Source organism: Antrostomus carolinensis, unplaced genomic scaffold (assembly GCF_000700745.2).
Source record: "Antrostomus carolinensis isolate BGI_N321 unplaced genomic scaffold, ASM70074v2 scaffold18306, whole genome shotgun sequence".
Lineage (NCBI taxonomy): Eukaryota > Metazoa > Chordata > Aves > Caprimulgiformes > Caprimulgidae > Antrostomus > Antrostomus carolinensis.
In genome coordinates, this window is record NW_010322734.1 from 7,461 (window position 1) to 13,342 (window position 5,882).

A 5,882-nucleotide genomic window follows, 5' to 3' on the forward strand; every position below is an offset into this window, starting at 1 on the left:
ATATACATATATATATGCATATATATATATATATATATATATATAAAAATAAATAAACAGCCAAAATCAGAGAAAAGGAACAGGGATTTAATACTTTTTTTAACAATTATTTTTGTGGAACATGTACTCTTTTCATACGGGTGGCTTTTACAAGCAGCTTTATCATTGTTGCATTTTAAAAATTATTCATTGTGGTCATGGAAAAGTTGATTCTTATCTTCTTGATATTTTACAGTCTGGAGGAGGTATCATTGTGAAGATAATCTGAAATTATGACTGAGTTTAGAGACAGATTTCGCATGACACTGCTAATCTGCTGAGAGTTTTACTTGTTTAGTTTGCTTAAATTTGCATTAAATTCAGGACAGTTACATGTAAGGAAAACCTTCAAATCAAGAAAAGTCTCAAATTTAGTTTTTCAAAAGGTAGTTTCAGTGAGAGTTCATTCAGTTCAAATGGGTTTGTAAGCAGTCATTTTACTTTACAGCCCTGTGGGGCACAGTTTTGTTTATCAGTATCAGATATCACAATAACCAACTCCTCAGGTATTCAGGTGTGTGAGAGCCCTTGCATCTCCTATTAAACAGAAACTAGAAAATGGGAAAAAAATGATTTTTATATGCAATTAACTTCCTGTTTCACCGTACTTAGCCCTCTTACCCATTGCCCGCAGTCTTCCCTTTGAGTTCAGTAGCCTCCGTCACGCTTCAGCAGTGCTCCTTCGAAGGGTATGGATTCTCCATATGAGCAACTGAAATAAGAGATTGTTAAAGCTCAGTCTTAGCCATACTCATTATTAATTCATGACTAGATATAACGATGCTGAGGATGGGAAGAGAAATGAACTGTACTACTGTGCAAAAAAGTACTGTATATTTAATTTCATTTAATGCCGGGGAGCTTTGGGAGGTGGAAGGGACCATTCCTTGCCTGTTGTTTCATCCATATTTGTATGTACTGTAGCGGGTGGCTAAAACAGGAAAGGGCAGAGAAACATTTCTTTGGGAGTGTAACTGCCAGGATAGTTATCTAAAGCTATCAAATAACAACAAGAGAAGATTCTTTTTTTATTATTATTCTTAGATATTACGTTTCTTTTCAGTCTGGAAGTTCACCAGATATGAATGCTAATATTAAATTCTTCAGCATATCGTAATGGTAAATGCTTAAAGGTGTATTTGCTAAGAATTCATGATCTGCCTATGCTCTATACTCCTTTTGTTAGAATTTTTTTAAGAAAATTATTTTTGTTAATGTAAAGTTAATATTTCAGAGCAGAATTTTTAAACTTATTGCACTAAATATAAGCTCTGTACAAATAAATAATGCCTCAATAGTTCGATCACTCCATTCAAGAAAATCTTTTGAAAGATAAAAGCCCTTCTACAGAAGCTTTGCAATGGAATGGAGAGGTATGTCTAGGTAGAGACATGCACAACTCATGTACAACTCATGTTATCAAGGTTTAATAAGAATTTCTCTGTGCTTCCTTTCAGAACATCAGGCTTTTAAATTGCTGTTGAAAGTTTTTAAAAAAATATGTAGTATCATGTAGCTAATCAGTGCTCTTACCTTTTGGCAACAGTGAAATATTTCACTTTTGCTTCTAGAAGTCATTTGATAACTAATTTGTTTGTTTTTCTTTCAGTAAGCCAATTAAAAGAGCTTACTCTTTTCATATTACAGAACCCAAACTATATGAAATGTATGAAAATAAAAATATATTTAGAAATTATAGCTACTGGGGAGGCAGGGAGACAGAATTATCCAGTCCTGCAAGCACTCAGACACTTGTTTCAGTGAACCGTGTTGGTAGCTCCAGTGACATCAAGAGGACTCTCTTAAGTACGGAAGTTCTAAGTTACACATCTCTGTAAGTGCTAACTGGACTAGAGCTTCAACATAAGGATTCAAACCGGAGCACTGGCAGGGCCTCTCAGTGCAAGTTAGTGGTCAGACTGTCTAGAAAAAGCACTGGAGCAGCCTTAGGTTTGTGGAGAGGTGGCATTCCTACTGTACCAGTGACTTAGACAGCAGTGACACTGAACACCTGTATTTGTGTAGATCAGTGGGATTTAGCAATAGAAATTTAAAAACTAACTCAGATAAATGCTAGAAACTGGATTCCAAGGCTGAGAAACTTATCACGCAGGCAGTTGGTTCCAGAGAAATTAATTTCTATCTCGCCTGGAAGTTATTGGGGATGCTTTGATTGAAGCCTTGGATTCTGCATATTTTGGCAACAAATTTCTGCCGTGAGTGGTTCCACATGTTTGTGTTTTCTGCTCACTGGAAGTCCTGGGTGGAGGCTTTTTCTGCAATTGCAACTAGGACTGCGGTTGGAAACAAATTTTGTATTTTTGTATGACTTGACTGTGCACCATTTTTATAGCAGTTTATCCTGTTTTAAAAAAGAAATTTGATTTATTTACATGGTGTTTAAAAGACACAGGCAAACACTTTTCTATGAGTAGTTGTGATGTTTAAGTGACAAATCTATATCATTATAAAGTTCTTAATAAAATTGTGTGCACCACCGTTGAGTGTATATCTGGCATGCAGAGCTTTGCAGTCATGCCAAAGAGGCATTCCATCCACACACAGGCTCTCCAGTGGCCATTTTGAATGTCCTTTGAAGTTCATTTGCAACCACACTACAAGCTGCCCTCTCACAGCTCTGTCTTGTGCAAGGAGATAAGCAGAAGTTTGTCATCTGAAGAGATAACTTTTCAGGACAAATTTAGACTCTTCTTTCCTTCCCTAGTGGGGATAGTGGAGTAGGAGAACACTTGGCATGTAAATCCCCAGTTGGCACTAGAGGTGCTGGGGTCTGCCAGTTGTGATGGATTAAATACCTTTTTTTGCCAGCTGGTTATTATAGCCAGTATATGGCCTGCTTTGTGGGAAGCAGTTTAGACTAACTAGGGAGTGATGCTGCACTGGTAATAACCCTGCAGGAGGAGCAGGTGATACAGCTGAGGGAGAGAAGTCATCTCCTTGGAAGGTCCACTGAAGCAGGCAGTGCTTGAGGGCTGGAGATTCAGGCTGGACAGTTGCGATTTAAAAAGCAAGCCAATGGGATTACGGTTCCCAGCATTTGGTTTCTGCAGATGGTCTGCATTGTAACCTCTGATCAGCTAGGTTTCAAAGGAAAAAAAGCATGGCATACTTGAAATAGTTTTGTTTTTTCTACATCATTTTCCTCTCTGTTCTGTCTGGAAGCTGAGCAGCATTGTTTTGTCTTTTTTGCTTCTTCCGGCTCCAGATAATTTTTTTTTTTTTGTCCTTTTAGCTCTCATTTGTGTATTGTTCTTTCAGCAAAGGAGTGCCAAGTGGCAGAGTGTCACCTCCCCTTTTTCCCACTGATCTTAGAACATTCCTTCTCACCTTCCCAAAGTAATGATTCAGGTTATCACTTGAACTGAATGAGAGGGGAGTTAGGTGCTGAGCTGAAGTTCTGAGGTAGATTTTTGTTGTATGATACCACTCCGTCGCTGTGTTTGCGTGGTTAGGAATGCAGCCCACCACTTCTACAGTTTCAGTGCTGCTCCACAGCTAGAGTAAATATATGGTGTGGCCAGCTTAGAATTGCATATTCAGCTTTCCAGTAGCTTGTGTTCACACTCCCAGCTGCCAAAAACAGAATTGGGTTTTACATGTGGCCTTAGCTTGGCATGGTAGCCCCTGGACTTTCTGCATTAGGAAAGCATGACCTAGGAGGGAGAACTTAAAGTGGAAGACCCCGTTACAGGTTGTGGTGGGTTTACCCTGGCTGGCAAGTAAGCCCCTACTGCGTTGCTTGCTCACTTCCCCCGGTATGATGGGAGAAAGCATTGGAAAGGCAAAAGCAAGAGAACTCACGCATCAAGATAAAGGAAGCTCATTCAGTTAAGGGAAAAAGAAACCCAAGTGATGCAAAGGCAATCACTCACCACCTCCCACCAGCAGGCCAATGCCCAGCCAGTCTCCAAGCAATGGCTACTTTGGAAAACTTCACCCTCCTCCCTCCCTCCTGCCCCCCTTCCAATTTTATTGCTAAGCATGACATTATATGATATGGAATATGTCTTCAGTCTGTTCAGGTCAGCTGTCTTGGCTGTACCCTCCCACTGTCTTGCCCAGCCCCAGCCTACTCTGCTGGGGCAGCAGAGTGAGAAACAGAGAAGGCCTTGACTCTGTGTGAGCACTGCTTAGCAACAGGTAAAACACTGTTGTGTTTTCCAAACTGTTTTGGTCGCAAATCTAAAACACAGCACCCTATGGGCTGCTGTGAAGAAAATTAACTCCATCCCAGCCTAACCCAATACACAGGTCAACTTACGCAAGAGTTAATCCAAGACTCACTCCCTGCATTTCTGTACAGCACCTTCTCAGGGTGTTTACTTCTTTCTGAAAGGGCTTTTTCAGAAGCAGGTAATTAGCCTGCTCCACAGTGCTCCCTTTCATGGAGGGAGCAGGGGATGCTCGCTCTTATTCTTTCAGCACAAAATGGGGATATAAAGCAGAAACGAGCCCTTTCTGTATCAGTGTTCTGGCAATTGAGCAGCCAGTGTTGGAGACAACATACTTAATGTGCCCTCAGGGCATGCACTTTAGTGGTTCGCTCTGAGTGGTTATGATGTATTCTATGAATGTATGTTATAGAGGCAGAATAAAATGCATGTAGCAGACATATACTTATCATCACTATCCAGCAATCATTTGGTTCTGAGTGCATATTACATGCTGTATTGAATATGGCACTGTCATTATAAGGAACGCTCTTAAGATTTAAAAGTAGATACCTAAGAGCATCCCTGTTTTTTACATCATGGCTTTGCCTGTGCAGATACTCTTTACTAAACATCACAAGTCCATTGTTTCTCAAACAGTTTGCGTGTCACATTATCACCACAAAAATCCTATTTAATCTTTGTGGAAAAAAACCCTCGTGTTTCCCAAAACAAAACCCAACAGACTTATTTGAAGCATTTCTTGCACTCAGCTTGTTTGTTGGGATGATGGAAGTTTACTCTAAATATTTCATTTTTAAATGCTCTTTCAACTATTTCATCTCTACTGTTATTTCCATCACATAACAAGATATTATGGAGACTAGTATATTTGTATTTCTTGTGTTCTGTAGCAAATACTGTTCTCAAGGTATTTTTTTCTTTTATATTTAGAGAGATAAGAGACGAAATTTGTCTCTTGTGATGTGGGCCATGTATAAAAGGCAGCATTTCTGGTCTGGGATGGAGCTGTGATGTGTCTTGCAGTGTTTGACAGCTGATGCAATCAGGCCGAAGCTCTTCAGAGACATTAGGATTATGAAAATATTTTTAGGGACAAGAGGTAGCACGAATCTGTCTAAAAATACCCATTTGGAGGCTAAACTGCCTGGCATTCATTTGACAGAGATCAGTTAGAACAGAACTAGCAGAAAACCAGCAAACACCATCAGATTCTACTTCCCTGCTCCCTGAAGTGGTCAAGTGGTTTGTGCGTATGATGAGCAGAATTTGGTGTTTTAAGTGTTTGGTACTTTTCTGTAGAAACATGGAACTCCCCTTAGAACCAAAGTTGCAAGAATTCAGAGCAAAAGTACTCTAGTACTAGCAGACTTTAGCAGAACTAGCCTAATTTCAGTAACTTTAAAGGCAGCTCTGGCCTCTCTAAATATGTGATGGAGACACTGGCACCATAGCTGGTTACCATTGCTCAAGTGCACCACTGCGCCAATCTGGTTTGAGTGAAATAGGGGCAGATAGGGAGTATGTCAGAAAGGTTTTGTAAGATTAGGAAGCTGATTACTCCTGAAACCCATTAGAAGTTAGGCACTGACTGGAGTTCCCACAAAAGTAATGATTTTTAACTCAAATACTGCATGCACTGCAGTGTTA

General features: G+C 39.9%; 1 protein-coding gene across 1 annotated transcript in view; it reads left to right on the forward strand.

Moving 5' to 3' along the window:
- LOC104526800 (choline transporter-like protein 1) overlaps positions 1–854 on the forward strand; it is a gene marked incomplete at its 5' end in the record, with an annotated part of 7,151 nt that extends 6,297 nt beyond the window's left edge. Inside the window, one exon of the mRNA XM_010170353.2 lies at positions 1–854. This exon is cut by the window's left edge and continues 67 nt beyond it.
- Between the last annotated feature and the right edge of the window lie 5,028 nt (positions 855–5,882).